We start from the raw sequence: 17,388 nt of genomic DNA, 5'->3' as shown, positions 1-17,388 counted from the left end.
CCCGTCCATTTGTCCTGGAGGGCACACGGTTCAACCGGGGACATGACCCAGACTTGCTGGCCCGGCTCGAACTCGATGGAGGAGGCATTCTGGATATACCAGCGTTTCATCTCCTCCTGGCTGGCCTCCAGGTTGGCCTCGGCAAGTTCCCGGAACTTCCGAGTCTGATTGCGGAGGGTCAGGAGGTACCGGTAGACATCCGGCGGGGCATCTCGAACTGCTGTCTCCCAGCCTTCCTTGACCAGGCTGAGGGGGCCTCGAACCGGGTGTCCGTACAAGAGTTCAAAAGGGCTGAACCCCAGAGATTTCTGGGGTACCTCTCGGTAGGCGAACAGGAGGCAGGGCAGCAGGACATCCCATTTGCGCCGGAGGGGCTCTTCGAGGCCCTTGATCATTCCCTCAGTGTCCTGTTAAATCGTTCCACTAGTCCATTTCCTTGGGGATGATACGGGGTGGTGAACTTATAGGCGACCCCGCACTGTTGCCATAGGGATCGCATATGCTTCGAGATAAAGTTGGAGCCCCGATCACTCACGACTTCTCGGGGGAAGCCGACTCGGGAGAAGATGCTCATGAGGGCTCGGCCCACCACGGGGGCCGTGATGGTTCGGAGGGGGATGGCCTCAGGATAGCGGGTGGCATGGTCCACCAGAACTAGGATGAAGCGGTGTCCCTGCGAAGTGCGAGGGTCCAGGGGCCCTACGATGTCTATTCCTACTCGCTCGAAGGGGGTGGTCACCACGGGGAACGGCTGGAGCGGGGCTTTGACTTTCCCCCCCGCTCTTCCCGCTGGCTTGACAGGTCGGGCAGGTTCGGCAGTGGTTATGCACATCGGTGCGCATTCTTGGCCAGTAGAAATGGGTCACCAGGCGGCTGTAGGTTTTGTCCTGCCCCAGGTGCCCGGCGAGGGGCACATCATGTGCTAAGTTCAGGAGGAAGTCTCTGAATCGGAGGGGTACGACCAGTACCCGGCCGGCCCCTAGCTCAGCAATCTTCTGCTCACTGTAGAGGAGGTCGTTGTCCCAATAGACCCAGTGGGACCCCGCGGGGTCTCCAGCGGCTTGAGTAGCGGCTTGCTGTCGAATCCCCTCGAGGGAGGGGCAGGTTTTCTGTTCCTGCCGGAACTGTTCGCGGGTGGGGCCACCTTCTTGGCGCCATTGAGCGAGTTCTGGGAGGTGGTTGAGCTCGGTGAGGTCTTCTTGGTCGGGCCCTTGGGGGCCGTGTTCGGGGTCGGCGTCCTCGGGGACGACGGGTGGTGGAGGTGCGGGCCACTCGGGTTCCTCGGTCGGAGCTCCCCCCGCGGGGGTGGAGGCTCGGGCAGACATGGAGCGGGTGGTCGCACAGACCCACTCGGGAAGGCCTAGCATCCCCAGGTGCTCTCTTCGTTCGACGCCAGCCCATGGGGAACTTTCCAGGTCGTTCCCAAGGAGGCAGTCCACGGGGGCATCGTCGCGGACAGTCACTTTCAGTATGCCCGACACTCCTCCCCACTCGAAGGGGATGCGGGCCATCTGGCACAAAGTCTCTGAGTTATCTGCGGACCGGACTGGGCACAGGACGTTCGGAAGGATCTGTTCTGGGGTCACCAGATGGCAGCGGACCGCTGTCACGCTGGCTCCGGTGTCACGGAGGGCTTCGGGCCGGCGACCATTGATGGTGACCCACTGGCGGTATTTCTGGGTGTTGCCGGGGATCGGACCTCGAGGGATCAGGTTGTGGGTACCCAGGCATGCCAAGGTCATGGCGGCGGGCTCCCACTCGGCCTGTTCGTGGTCGTCGTCCTCTTCCTCACTTCTTTCTGCACCCAGGGCAGCCGCCGCGATCTGGCGGGCTGGGGGCCCGGTGGTGCCGGGTCGCTGGTTCATCGGGCAGAGGGGGTCATTCGCATAATGACCTTGTCGCTGGCACCTATGACACGTAACGTTTGGGCGGGGCCCTGGTCTGGCTGGGGGGGGCCCTCTCCGGCCCAGGGAGGGCGACGTGGAGGTAGGGGAGGACCCCTGGGGGATGTCTCGACCCCGGCTCTGGCCTATCCCGCCGCCTCGTGGTCGGTGGTTCCCCGGGGATCCCCGGCCGTAGTCTCCCATCGTGCTCCGGGGCACTCGGGTGCTCGCCCATCGATCCGCCTCGACAGCGAGTTTTCGTGGCTCCGTCAATTTGCTGTCGAGGAGGTGCTGCCGAAGTTCGATGAAACAGTTATTGGACAGATGTTCCCATAGAATGAGGTCGACCAACTGCTGGTAGGTGGTGACCTGGCAGCCCCGAGTCCACCCCTCGAAGGCTCTACTGTAATAGGTCACGTATTCCACCCACGTGGTACCGGGGATTTTTTTGCAGTCTCGGAATCGCTGCCGGTACATCTCGGGGGTGAGTCCGTAGCGAGTGAGGAGGGCGGTCTTCATGTGCTCGTACGAGGTCCTCTCGGTATCAGGGAGCTCCAGCAAGGCGTCTCTCCCTTCGTTGATAAACTTCCCCCACAGGCCGGCGCCCCAGTCCTTGAGGGGTACTCGATGGGCGGCCATGGCGACCTCGTAGGCTTTGAACCACTGTTGGATGTCGTCGTTCTTATAGTACTCTTTGACGACATCCTTGGGTATGTGCACCTTCGTGTCCACCGGCGGGGGTGAGGTCTTACTCCCGGCGAGGGCAGACTCGTTTGCCTTGGCTTTGAGTTCTATTTCTTTGAGGACGCGCTCGTGCTCGAGCATGAGTTTTTTTTCGTCGAGGGCTAGCTTCCTTTCTGCCAGTTGGATTTCTCCTTCTTGTCGGAGTCGAGCCAGATCCAACTCGTGGAGCCGGTTCCTCTCTCGTTCTCGGGCGTCTTCGGGGGAGAGGCCCGTGTTTGGGGTTGCGGGTCTCCCTCCCGCTGGGTTCACCTCAGCCTCCGGGCGTCCGTTCGGGCCCGGGTTATCTTCACTCGGAGGTGGCGCCTCGCCGGCGTCCACCCAGGCCTGTAGGGCCGATTTAAAGTCTTCTTTGGTGCTTAAGCCAGAGGTAGCGATGCCTAGGTCTTTGCAGAATTGCTTTAGCTCCTTGTGACTGTAGTCTTCCATTTTCTCTTTCTGGAATTCTGTGCTCATGGTCGCAGTGGGTTTCTCTTGGTAGCGAGTGAATCACTCTCTGTACGATCTACGTGGGCTCGGGTCCCACCGCTGCCACCAATGTTAGAAAGGCGACCCCGGGGGAGGCAGAAGATGTCTGACTGACCACCCCTAGGTCCACCTCTCCGTCGAGACGTAGCCGAGCGTTACCGAGAGGCCTCCTGGGTGAGGGCCCTCTCCTAGGATCGTACAGCAGAGTAATCACAACACTACAAACGGACACCACACAGGAGGTCAAGTTCTCAAGCTTTTATAAGGAATAAGGGTTGTGGATTCTTGGCAGTATATACAGGCGGATCGAGGGATCCGTAAAGTCTCGAAAAGGGGGGCGAGGTAGCGGGACAGTCTCGCTTCTGGGGGGAGGAAGGGATACCCTGCGCACAGCTCTCAATCCTCGAGCTGGGGGGTTCCGAGAGGTTCGAGCCGCGGCCGTGCCAGCAGGCTTACAGGATGGTTCAGCAAGGTAGGCCGCGGCAGCGCCAGCAGGCTCTCGGATAGTTCAGCAAGGTGGGCCGCGGCAGCGCCAGCAGGCTCTCAGATGGTTCAGCAAGGTAGGCCGCGGCAGCGCCAGCAGGCTCTCAGATGGACGATGGGTTACAGGAAGGATGAGTTCATCTGGTGTCGGCCGTGACAGCGTCAGTAGGGCTTCCAGTCCAGGATACAACTGACGTCCTACTCCGGGGCTGGCCCAGATATAGGACGGAAGTCCTTTGATGTCCGGACCCTCCCGCCTGGGGGTCAGAGGGGCCGGGGTGATGGTGTCCAGACACCCAGCAGGGGGGTGGAGCCAGCGCCCAGGGAGGCCGGAGGGCGATCGATACCAGGCGTCCGGGGACGGCTGGAGGGCCATCGAAACTCCCCTCCCTCCGGGATCTGTCGAGTGGCCACTCGACCACCTGGGAGGATCTTGGTGCCTCGATGTCGGGGCTTCGCTGGGGCCTGGGCCTGGGCCGAGGCCACGTGGTCGTGACGTGGGGGACCCAAGATGGAGTCGGGCACGGCCTCGTGCTTAGGTCGTGATAGGCCTACGCAGGAGCCAGGCTGGTGATGGGGATCCGGGATGGCAGCCGGATCGGTGGTGTTGGGGCGTGCGGGGTCGGGCCGAAGGGGCCGCCCGAGGTCCGGAGGAGGGCTGGTGTCGTCCGGAGCCCGCCACGCGTGTGGGGTAGGACCACGCCATGAGGCCGGGTCCAACAGGGTTAAGCAAAGGCCTCACACATTTCCTATATTAATACATAGGTCACATGCTCACAACCAAGAGGGATTAAGAAAACAGCAACAGATTGCATTAAAATACCTTTGAAGATGTTCTCACTATTCTAATACACAAAGTGTTCACAGCATCTTTTCTCAGTACATGAAATGATACATAGTATGTTATTCAATCTCGGACAGTGACCCTGTCCTTGAGAAGGTACATTCTGCTCCGACAGCTACAAGGAATCATTTTCTCAGTTGGTGAAATTGACAAGTCTTTATTACAACACAGAATAAACATTACTTCAAGTCATGGTGTCAGGGAAAGATGGACGATGCTGCTTAAGTTGCCCTGAGTTTAAAGAACCATACATTTGCATACTCTATAAGCAATAAAATGTCAACATTTTAAGTAATCCACTTTATCACTAGTCAAAAGGCAGAGGTGCGCTGCACAAGGTCAAAGACACGCATTGTCAACAAATGATAAGATAGCAGGTTTAATGGATTGTTAGTGCATTGTGATGTTCTGTTCTTTAAGGAACTGTGGGGCATATTACCAAGGGGGTCGATAGACAATTATCGCCGATTTAGCAGCCGTTTTCGGCCGCTAAGCGGCGATAATTCTATCGCCCCATTAGCAACAGCTTATAGGCGATAGCGAGCGGTTTGGGGCCCGCTTTGCATGTCAGTGATGTTTATCACTAATGACATGCAAAGTGGGCGTACCCAACCCGTTAGCGACTGAAAGCAGTCGATAACGTCGCTATCGCCTATTAACAAGGCAGGCGTAGCGTTGGAAATATTCACGCTAAGCGCGAATATGTCCAAAAACTAATGCCTGCTCAGACCAGTTCTTAGCCATGTTATCCAATGAGAGGTGGATAACATGGCTAAGAACATTTTGTCGCTACTGCGTGAATATCGCTGTATTCTCAGCGATATTCACGCTATCGCCGGAAAAATTATCGCTTTGGAGATAAACTTTGCTAATAGCAAGTTATCTCAGCGATAATTTCCGGCGATGCTGAGCGATAAAAAATTCGTTGCTAAGCCTAGTTAGCGATAAATATCGCTAATCGTTGGTAATATGCCCCTGTGTCTTCACCTTTTTTTCTAAATTGAAGGAGCGTTAGGATGGTCCTAAACCTAAGGCAGGATACCTACAATAGTATGTGCTGCCTTGTTAAGGTTAGAAATTGTGACTTCTGTATCACAGCTGAAATCAGCGGTGAGCGTTTAAGTAACCTACCCATCTTCCTGCCCAGAGTCAGCTGCTTCTCAATATTCGGTCAGAGAAGACTACATTGTGAGTGCTGTGAAACTCTGACCCTGGGGTGACACCCCTGACGGGAAAGTACAATGATGTCGAAACTCTGTTTGGATCTGGTCCTTGGTTTGGGTTTCTAGGTGCTAATGCCGTGGGTGTGAGAGATGCAACGGTCTGGGGCCTGCCCGAGGCTGACGGGTTCTTTTGGGAAAAGCCATGTGCAGTGAGCGCTGAAGAAACATGAGCTGGGCCTGCTGCTGGGTGGGAGACTCTGGGTGGGAAAGCTGTGGGTGTGAGTGATGTAGAAGTCTACGATCATTTTGCTGAGAGGAATGGATGCTGGCTGGCCCAGTCAATGAAAGTTACCTCCCCATCTGGTGTTCATTAAAGACCCGCAAGAAAACATTTCTCTCTCTCTCTCTTTCATTTTGCACCTTTTTTTCCTCTTTTTTTCACGAGACTCTGCGTTCCATTAACCCTCCCTGACCCAAGTTTCCCTTTCCGCATTCCTTCTGGTGCCTAACAATGGGTGATCTGCAAAGTGGGGAAAATGTACCTCAAGTAATTACCGCAAAGGGTCCTTAACGCCAGGTTTGAGCAGCCGGAGGGCTGAAGTAGACGGCTATAGGATCAGGGGCGTATCTTTACAGGAGGGGATGGATAGAATTCCTCCCCTTCTTATTCTGACGTGGGGCTCCGTGTTGGGAGATTTAGGAGGGGGTCACTTCGGGTCAGCAGCACTCCAAGCCACCTCACGCGTTCCATTTCACACCTTCGGCCCCTTGCTGATAGTTAAGTTAAAAACTACTGCACAGAAACATTTGGGTTGATGTCAAAATATCTTTGCTGTGATAGGTAGGAAAGAGGCTTGCTAAAACCAAGGTTTCTGCAGCTCCTCTGTGAGTGTTTTTTTAGGTCTGGCATACACTGCTATCTGTTGTCCAAAGACCTGTTGTGTTCGTTACAAATAATTAGATTAGGCTTTGGGTCAGCCCCTTGTTTATCATTGGTTGGCGTTCTTGACAATGTCATTTGCTTGCTTCTTATTTGACGACTTCCCTTCCTCACCTTGTTTTGTTCTTACCCATTGAATGTAGCTTATTTCTCATCATTTGATTGGGCGACTTGTATACTTCTACTGCTTACATTAAGGGACTACTTTTTCAGTTACTTTTGCTTACAGTTTTTACCCTGTGTGCTGCTCCTCCTTCATATATATCTATGCGCCTGAGCTCTCTGTTTCTCTCCCACCGGCTGTCTAGGCTATTGCTTCCCACACATCTCACATCTCAATCCTTTTTTTAAATTATGTTTTATTATTCTTACTAGAAAAGCTCAGCATCTGCGGTTCGATACCATGCTGCTCATTTCTCTGGGTGTGCTTAATGCCCCGGTTACTTACCGGTAATCTTCATTACTCCGAGTCCATGTCTTCCTCGCCACAGTAATTACCCATGAGCCTCCGGCTCCACACAGAACTCCAAGTCTAAAAAAAGCGCTCTAGTCTCCCTCTCCCTCCACCAAGATGGCCCCCAGTGGCTTCAGCCAATCCCATAAAGGGACACAGAACACACAGCACGACCTGAGAAACCAAGCCGCAGACATGAAGCCACCATCAGGGCCGGGAGGGAAGGGAAACTATACTGTGGCGAGGAAGACATGGACTCGGAGTAATGAAGATTACCGGTAAGTAACCGGGGTATTACCTCCTCGTCCTGTCTTCCTCGCCACAGTAATTACCCATGAGCCGATACCAAAGCAATCAGCTTCATGCAAGGAAAACACTCCACAGAAATCATGCAGAGAAACATATTTGAATCACAAGAGGCACAAAAACTCCACAGAAACATACACCTCAAGGAATCCCAGCCGACAGTACAGAAGAGGCACAGGAAAACAGAGCCCCCACCCCCAAACTGAAGGCGATAATGGGACATGAAAGAATGCGGGGACGACCAAGTGGCAGCCCGGCAAACATCCTCCACGGACACCCCCTAAAAAGCGGCCCACGATACAGAAACAGATCAGGGGGACCGACCCTGAACAGGAAGAGGGGGAAGTCCAGAAACAGAACCATAAGCCAACAGTATGGTCTCCTTAATCCAACGACTGACAGTGGACAGGGAGGGCTTCAGGCCCTGACGAGACAAACCAAAATCGACAAATAAATTGTCAACCTTACAAAAGGAAGAAGTGCGTGACAAAGAAACCAACAATGCACGATGCACATCCAACAGGTGGAGAAGGCAATCCTCAGCCGAGGAAGGATCAGGACAAAGAATCGGAAGAACCACATCAGCAGAACGGTGAAAAGAAGAATCCACCTCAGGAATAAACATAGGATGAGGGCGCAAAACCACACGATCAGACAATGACCAAATCGGAGCAGACCGCAGGAAGGCACCCAGCACACCAATACGCCTGGCAGATGCAATAGGCACAAGAAACACCACTTTGAGCGTCAAGAACTGCAGGCCCCCGACCCCAAAGGCTCGAAAGGAGCCGACTGCAAGGAACGCAACACCAGAGGAAGGTCCCAAGGAGAACATAAGAGAGGACGGGGACGTTGCAAGAAAGCGACTCAAAAAGAAGAGCCACCAAGGAGAATACGAACCAAAGGCAGGACATGAAATACCCGAATGGCGGCCCATTGAGCCCCGAGAGAGGAAACGGCCAAGCCCAAAAGGAAAACATCATGTAAAAATACCAGAAAAACGAGCAGGGACCAAAGAATCCAACGACAGCTCGTGACACACACACCATGAGGCAAAGGTATCCCAATGCGAAGTGTAGGACGTAAGAGTAGAAGGCCATCGAGATCGCGGAATGATGCCAGCAACCGCAAAGAACAGCCTGCACACATCAATGATCCCCTCCCAAGAGCCAGGCCCGCTGACCCAGGGACCGGAACACAGGCAGAGGTATAAGATGACCCAACAGAGGATAAGGCACGAACGGTAACGTCCAGCCTGGAGATACCACCAATTCCAGCAACAGGGGACACCAAGGGCGACGTATCCAACCAGGAGCAATCAGAAGGACAAACGACCCCACCCTCCTGATCATCCGCAAGACTTCGGAATCAAGGGAATAGGGGGAAAGGCACTCAACAGACCCACTGGCCAAAGGAACGACAAAACGTCCACCCACCAGGCATCCCGGCAAAGCATAACCGTGCAAAAGCAGCGGAACTCGGCATTGTACCGGGAAGCGAACAGGTCCACAATCAGAGAACCAAACATCCTCTGTAACCACCCGAACATCAATCGTGTGAGGGACAAAGACCCCATGGAAGGAAACACCCGGCTCAGACAATCCGCCACAGAGTGCACCGGACCCGGCAGGGAAATCGTAGACAGGGATGCCAGGATCAACCCCGCTCAACAACAAAAACCGACAGCCGAGGCAACTGAGGGAACGAACCCTGCACCCCCCTTGATGGCCGACATAGGACAACACCACCTGAGTGTCCGTCCGGACTTGCACACGACGAACCAGAAGAAGAACTGATAAGTCCAACAGACCCAAAAGGACGCCCATTAGTCCCTTGTAGTAGGAAGAACAAGACAATACAGACCGAGGCCAAACCCCTGAGTTGTTGAATCCCCCAGAGTAGCCACCACCCCAGCAGGCCGGCAGCGGTAGCGAGAACCCGGGTTGGGAACAACCAGAAACGGGCTGCCCCTGGACAGATGACCCTCGCCCGATCAACAATCCAGGACCACTCGAACATCCGCGGACACAGGAATCAAAACACACACATCCAGGGAACAGGGGTCCCAAGCAACAAATCGAGGGACACCACCGGACATATGAGAAGGCGAGCCCATGGTACGGCCAACAAGGAAGCAGATATCAGCCCCTGAACCCGTAACCACATGCTCATAGGATGAGAAGGCCCCGAAAACATGGACTGCACAGCAGACAACAGTGACAGAATCCGAGCAGGGGGCAGGAACACCATACTCAACGGAGTCACGAACAGAGCCCCAATGACAGTCAAGTCCCGCGCAGGAACCAGGGAGGAATTTGGAACATTCACCAGGAAGCCGTGATGCGTCAGGACAAGGCACACCCACCGGACATGCAACACTTGCCCGAAGAGAAGCAGAAAGGCAAAAAACGTCCACAAAAGGAAAAACACCAACGCCCTCCCCATGTAAATGTCCAATAAGAGGAGCCAGAACCTCAGTAAAAATTCTGGGCGAAGAGCAGATGCCAAAAGGCAAAACCTGGAACAGATATCGACGACCCAGGATGCAGAAACGGAGAAACCTCCGAGAATCCGGGTGAACAGGCATATGCAGAAAGCATCATTCAAGCCTATGGAGGCCAGAAAATCCCCAGGAGAACTGAGAACCTCAGTGCGTCGCGTCACCAGGAAGAGGAAGGAAGAAACCCCCAACCCCAACAGATCCACGGGTACGGGAATCAAGGCAGCCCACAGAACAAGGGACATGACACCCTCCAAAAAAAACACCCGCCCCAGAGCGTCCCGGGACAAGGAGTGGACCAGAAACAGACAGGGGGAGTCAGGGTAAATCCAAGATGCACACCACCAGACACCACCTGTAGCAGCCACAGATCGGACACTGTCTCGCGCCAAGAGACCAGGAAGCAAGCGAGGTGACCCCCTCCAGGAGCGAAACAGACAGGAGTCTGAAGCGGGAGCGGAGGAGGCAGAAGCACCGGAGAACCAGGATTAGACAAAGGAAGGATCACCCCGGCTACGAAAGGGCTGACCAGCACGGCCCCCACGAGAATGACAAAAAAAAAATCCCTCTGGTTACCAAAGGCCCGGAAGCGACCAGCACGTGCAGGAGCAAGGAGCTTATGGTCTTCCGCCGTCATCATCACCATGTCCCCCAAAGGGGACCCAAACAACCAGACCCCAGAAAATGGGATCACCATCAGGAGACCCTTCTGTGCCGCATCAGTCTTCCAGGAGCGGAGCCACAATAGACGTCTCGCAGCAATCGAAGACCCAGCCACAGAGGCCGCCGCCCCCAATGAACCAAAAGAGACATCAGAAAGCAGACGAACCTGCTGCTCCATCCTCGACAAAGTAGCAGATACATCCACCCATCGGGCCATCAATCCAGCTAAAGACTGAAAATACTTAAGCAAGGAGTGGAATGCGTAAGAGGAATAGGCAGCATCCCTGATAGAAAAAGAAGCAGCCGCAAAAGGGCGCCTGACCGCACCATCCACCTCACGATCCACAGGATCCGTAGGAGAGGAATCCCCAGAAACAACAGTCCCCTGAGAGGACAAACTGGCCATTAAGGAATCAACCCCAAACGAGGACGGGAATTCTACAGCAAAGGTCAGCAGAGGACAGCGTTCACACCAAAAACGCGGAAAAGAGCCCTTGTACACATCCCATTCAATATCCAATTCCCATAAAACAGAAGACTGGACAGTCAAAGAATCAGGCTCAGGACGCCGATACTGTGAAAACAGAACGTCCGCCAGAGGTACAACAAAAGGAAAACCAAGTAATTGCGAATGTGACCCAGCACCTCCCTCAGGTTGGAACCTTGCACAAAGCGACCCCGGACATCAACGTCCTCTACAATGACAGAACCAGCATCAGCAGCGTTATCAATCCTCGCCCTATGATCAAGATGAACAGGCACCTGACCCCGCAAAGCTGCAACCACAGCAGAATCAAACATCTGCTGTAAAAACTCCAGAGAAGAAATCGCCACCCCTGACCCAGAAGCCACCACCAAGTCATCAGGAGCAGGAATCACCGGAGAACCACGTTCCAACACAGCCACACACGAGGGAACAAGCATAAAAACACAGGCAATGAACATGACAACATGCCCGGTATGAAAAGGTCCCGAGGTTGCCAGGTAACCATGTAAACCAACCCACTTCCGACTCCAAATAACATAAATGCCGCGTGGAGAGCCGCGCGCACGCGCAAAGACAGCCATAGACCGTCGTGGGTGGCAGGAGGAACGGAGACCCGAAGGCGCTCCAACCGCATCAATAGAATGCCCAGAATCGGCAGCAGGTAACTAAGCAACCGGGAGCCTCCGGCCCCCACCGCAAGCGCACCCGGCCTCGGGACCAGGGACGGAAAAGCGACCGGGAGCCTCAGGCCCCCAGAGCAAGCGTACCCGGCCGCGCTACGTCCGCACAGCAGGAAGCACGGTCAGGAAGCATCATAATCCAACCGGCAGAGCAGGACTCCAGGCGTCCTGTATAACGAGGTATAAAAACGACCCCAGCCGAAAAGAAACGCCACGAAAGTCCGCTGAAGCAGGACAAGAGGCGTGGAGGCAGAAGAAGGGGAAAAAAACAAATTTTAAATCCTACAAAACAAAAACCATGCAAAACATGAAGTAAACACATACACAAAAACTACTTCCCCCAACTCGATACCCAAGGACACAAGGGGACCGCTCAAGCAGGACCCCAGCCCCACTCACCTGACCAGCAGGTAACACAGCACTCGGAGTAGTGCAGAAAAAAAGAACAGGTCGTGCTGTGTGTTCTGTGTCCCTTTATGGGATTGGCTGAAGCCACTGGGGGCCATCTTGGTGGAGGGAGAGGGAAACTAGAGCGCTTTTTAGGTTGAAGCACGACCTGCATTCAATGCGTAAGCATTGATTGCAGTGTGCTTCGACAACTATTGTGATCCGTTTTTGGGAATGTGGGACACGACTCAGACGCGCGCTTTTGCAGTCTCAGTTTTGACCGCGGGAGCGCGCGTCTGAGCCGCGCCTGCGCAGATGAACTTTCAGCCCCTGCTTTCGCGTCGCTCTGCTCGCATGCATTAATGGCACACACACACACAGACACAGCCAGCCCCCACCCCTCTGCATGCACACACATACAGGCGCGCGCACATATAGACAGACAGACACACGCAGACAGACACACACACGCAGACAGACACACGCACATACACACGCACACAGACACACGCACATACACATACGCGCGCGCACCCCCTCCCCCCACACTTACCGGGGTCTTTTCGTGTGTCCCTGTCTCCCTCGGCAGCCTGCGGGTCAGTCTTGACAACAGGCGGGGCTCTCCACGACCACGGGAGCTCCGCTAGTTCACAGGCAAATCTTCCGGCTGACTACAGGAGCGCGGGTTAGGCTCCCGTCCGCTTCCTGTTTGCGGCCCCGCCCCCGTCCCAAAACAAGTTGCCTGGCTTCCGTTCTAATCCGGGCTGCAGACATAAAGCCCACAGGTAGGTCCCCGGGTTTCCTTTCAAGGGTAATACCTTGTCTTCTATTTGTTGTAGCACTCGATGAGAGTGCATGTGTTCTGCAGCTGCCTCCTTCATGTACTTCTTCCCACACCGTGTTCTTTCGCGCACACTCCCAGTTGCTGTTCTTGCCTCCTTCCCGTTGCGGGTCCCTAGTAGTTAAAGCTTCCCCACCACCTCCTTGTCCATTTACTTCCCCAGCCCCGACCAACCCTCCATTGTCCATGTGTTTCTCTATCTCCCCACCCTCGGATTTCAGCTTGCTGTCCCTCTTGCCCGACCTCTGTTAGCACACCGCCCCTTCATCTGCTGTCAGCATGCTGCCCCAGCCCATCCTGTCAGCTTACTTCGCCCGTATCCGTTGTCAGCTTGCTTCCCGAATATCTACCGCCTGCCCTCCATTGTGGCTTGCTTTTCAGTCCTACCCGCCTGCCCTCTGTTGTCAGCCTGCTACCCCAGCAATATGTTATCAGGTTGCCTTCCCATCACCATTTTCTTCAGCCCGTCCGCAATTGGCCCGTCCCGCCTATTGGCTTGCTTCCCGAGGCATTCCTCCTGCCCACCCTACGTTGTCCATTTGCCAACACCAAGCCTTCCTCCCACCCTCCATTGTCCCTGTGCTTTCCCATTGCCAACGCTAGCTCTTTTTGAAAAATTACTTAAGTGCAACTATAAATGCTCTGCGTTTCAGGATACTTGTTTTTACTTGTTTCTTTTCCTCACCATGCCAACCATGTGCCAGACACTACGAAGATAACACACATTTTGGTGTTCTTCACATCCTCAACCATCGAGGTGAATCCGATTATATTATACACGGTAAATTCTCCCCACTCCCAAAAAATGGCAGCAAAAGTGCGTGTTGGTTAAATGCGCCCTTGTTCGTGCAGTGTTTACAGAAAGTGCAGTTGTGAGCATCCAATGCACGTCTTGCATGAAGTCCTCTGTGTACGTTGCCCCCACATCCATCTTCTAAGCACATGGAAGTGCTGTCATGAGCGCGCCAGTCACTCTGAGGACTGTGATAAGCACCTGAAAAGGCTGTTCATAAACATCCGAGGCACTATGTGTGCGGCCTCTTTGCAAGGATCAGCAGCAAGTCTACAAAACACTCTTTATGCCTATCTTGGAGAGGAATGAAAGTCTCTCTGACTATCCGGAAATAAGTATGGCGGCTATGTGCTTTCTGGGTATAGCGCTTTTGCCCTCACATGGGGTATGAAAAATTCTCTCTCTCTTTCTCATTATTTTCTTCTCACTCTCTCTTTTTCTCGCTCTCTGTCCCTCTTTCTTTCTCTCCCTCCCTCTCTCCCTCGCTCTCTCTCTTTATCGCTCTTTTTCTTTTTCTCTCTCCCTCTCTCTCTCTTTCTCTATCTATCTGTATATGTATCTATCTATATAATGGGACTAAGCTTTAAAAGGGCAGTACTCTTGCACAAGGCAGAGATATGCAGCATAATAAATGTGTTGATCTTTGTAATATAATACATTTGCATTATTTGTTCTAGAAAGTACTATTTTAAAGGAATGTTATGAGGCAATTCTAGTAGCCAAAATATTAAGCAGCCTCGTAGTCATCTCCGTTATTTTTTACTGCAGAGAGCTACTGAAATGTAACTTGTACCTCCGTGTTTGCGTCTCTTAATTGACAGTAACAGCATTTGCACAGTGAGGCTTTGTAGTGCTCATGGCAGTAGGGGTGTGTGGGTACCTAACAGGATTCTATGTTTTGTCACTACCGGAGTCATAGCGGTTGAGTGTGTTTTTGTCGTGTCTGTGTGTCAGATCATTCTAGTAATTGGGAGATGGTTCCTGCTGTTTTTGTGTAAACTTCATGTTTTTGTTTCTGTTCGAATTCCCTGGCTGGTCAATCTCTTCAGGCAACGGAGGCCACCAGCAGACATCACCAACAAACAATTATCTGCTGTTACTCGACTGCTGGAGCGAGCATCTGTAGGTCACTTTGCTGTGGTTGCCAATCCTCTACAGGGCACTCTAAAGGGCATTTGTGGTCTTCAGGATTAAACAAAGAGCAGTGGTAGGAAGGATGGCACCTACACAGGTCCCGGCTCAATCTTCAGCTGGACCTCCTGTCTGTGAACTTTGTGTACATGAGTTGGGTGTTTTTCCTCTGGCTGGAGATTGTACCATCTAGGGGATAAGTGAAGTGGACCATGGTAAGTGGTGCATCTTCATTCTTTAGCTCATCTACGGTAGGTGCCTTCCAAGGCTTCCTACTTTCCACTCCCTTCTAATATCTTACTTACACCGACCCCTACCTTCCCCACACAAAGTATGAATTTAGCACGAGGGAATTATGTGTTTGAAACTGAAGCCCAGTGCCTTGATCCCTCCTCTTCGTTCTGTATCATTATTAGGTCACGCCTTAGCCAATGCGCTTGGGCATTGCTCCGGCGAGACTATAGTAAAGGGAAAAGAACGGTCTACCAAAACGGCGGAATAGACACAGTTCATGTGATCTATGCGCGTGCACAAACCAGCCACGTCACACACCGCCATTTGTCTGTGCCTCGCATCATACTTCAAAGGCTGCCGCTCCCCCCGCATCAGACTTCAAAGGAATGCGCTCCCGCTCCCCCGCCCCCCCTTCCCCCCGCCACAGCAATGCCGAGTGCTTGTTTTGCTTGTGTGCTTGCATCTTCCTTCCTTGGCCCTGGGTGTTTTCCGTGTTCTCCCATTCAGTGCCTCCTCGAACACCACCACATCACTCATGGACACCACCACATCACTCAGGGACACCACCACATCACTCAGGGACACCACCACATCACTCAAGAACACCACCACATCACTCAGGGACACCACCACATCACTCAGGGGCACCACCACATCACTCAGGGGCACCAACACATCACTCAGGGACACCACCACATCACTCAGGGACACCACCACATTACTCAGGAACACCACCACATCACTCAGGGACACAACCACATCACTCAGGGACACCACCACATCACTCAGGGGCACCACCACATCACTCGGGGGCACCACCACATCACTCAGGGACACCACCACATTACTCAGGAACACCACCACATCACTCAGGGACACAACCACATCACTCAGGGACACCACCACATCACTCAGGGGCACCACCACATCACTCGGGGGCACCACCACATCACTCGGGGACACCACCACATCACTCGGGGGCACCACCACATCACTCGGGGACACCACCACATCACTCGGGGACACCACCACATCACTCGAGGACACCACCACATCACTCGGACACCATCACATCACTCGGGGACACCACCACATCACTCGGGGACACCACCACATCACTCGGGGACACCACCACATCACTCGGGGACACCACCACATCACTCAGGGGACACCACCACATCACTCGGGGACACCACCACATCACTCGGGAACACCACCACATCACTCGGGAACACCACCACATCACTCAGGGACACCACCACATCACTCAGGGACACCACCACATGACTCAGGGACACCACCACATGACTCAGGGACACCACCACATCAGTCTGGGACACCACCACATCACTCTAATACACCACCACAGCACTCAGCCCAACCACATCATCACTCAGCACCACAACAGCACTCTCCTTGCTTGCTACCAATACGCATTGCCATAGCCAATAGGACTCGCATTAGGAAAGTGTAAGCTATTGGCTTTGTGAATAGCAACGCTATTAATTTATATATTTTCAAAGCCAACACATATTAAAAAAAATTGGCATTTACAATACCAATAGCTCACACTTTCCTAATGCGAGACCTATTGCATTGCAAATGCTTGTTTTAGACTTGGAGTTCTGTGTGGAGCCGGAGGCTCATGGGTAATTACTGTGGCGAGGAAGACAGGACGAAGAGGTAATGTATCCCTTCAATGTAGATAAGAGATACCCCTTCGGGGATCAATTCTGGTGCTTTATAAATAAATGAATAAATAAATAAATAAATAAATAAATAAATAAATAAATAAAATAAAATAATTAGGTGTCTGACATCTTGGAATGATAAATTAAGGAAAGAAAGTCAAAATGGCGGATATATTTGAGTTTATACGGGATCACACGGGCCGAAAGTAAAAATGTTTGCCACATTATGATATATATGCATTCACGTGTGGAGATGTAAGCGCCCACATACGTCATCACTCTGGGGCTGCACTTAGTTTTATTTAATGATGCTTTTCAGTATCGTCAACGGGCATTGGCAAAGGCAAAAGCATGGCTAATACTTTTGAAAGGCTTTGACAATGTTTTTTACCTACGATTCAGGGAATAAGGAATGAAAATATACACATGACAGCGCTCTGTGTATTCTTATGTATTTAGAACAGAGCTACGATAATTATGCAAATCTAGACCCGCAGTGTTTCCTGCATGATTATGGATTTACCAGACGCTCTGCATAATCTGCCATCTGCTCCATAATTTGCAGATTTCAGCAAAAATAAGTGCTTTTAGATCGAAGGGATCAAAAGTAACTTTGCCGCGCAGTGGCGGACTCCATGGAAAGGTTAACTGGTCACCTTCCTGTTGCTGATTTGCTGCATTTAAGTGTACAACTGGTAC

Source organism: Lissotriton helveticus, chromosome 9 (assembly GCF_964261635.1).
Source record: "Lissotriton helveticus chromosome 9, aLisHel1.1, whole genome shotgun sequence".
Classification (NCBI taxonomy): Eukaryota; Metazoa; Chordata; class Amphibia; order Caudata; family Salamandridae; genus Lissotriton; species Lissotriton helveticus.
This window is presented reverse-complemented; position numbering follows the sequence as displayed.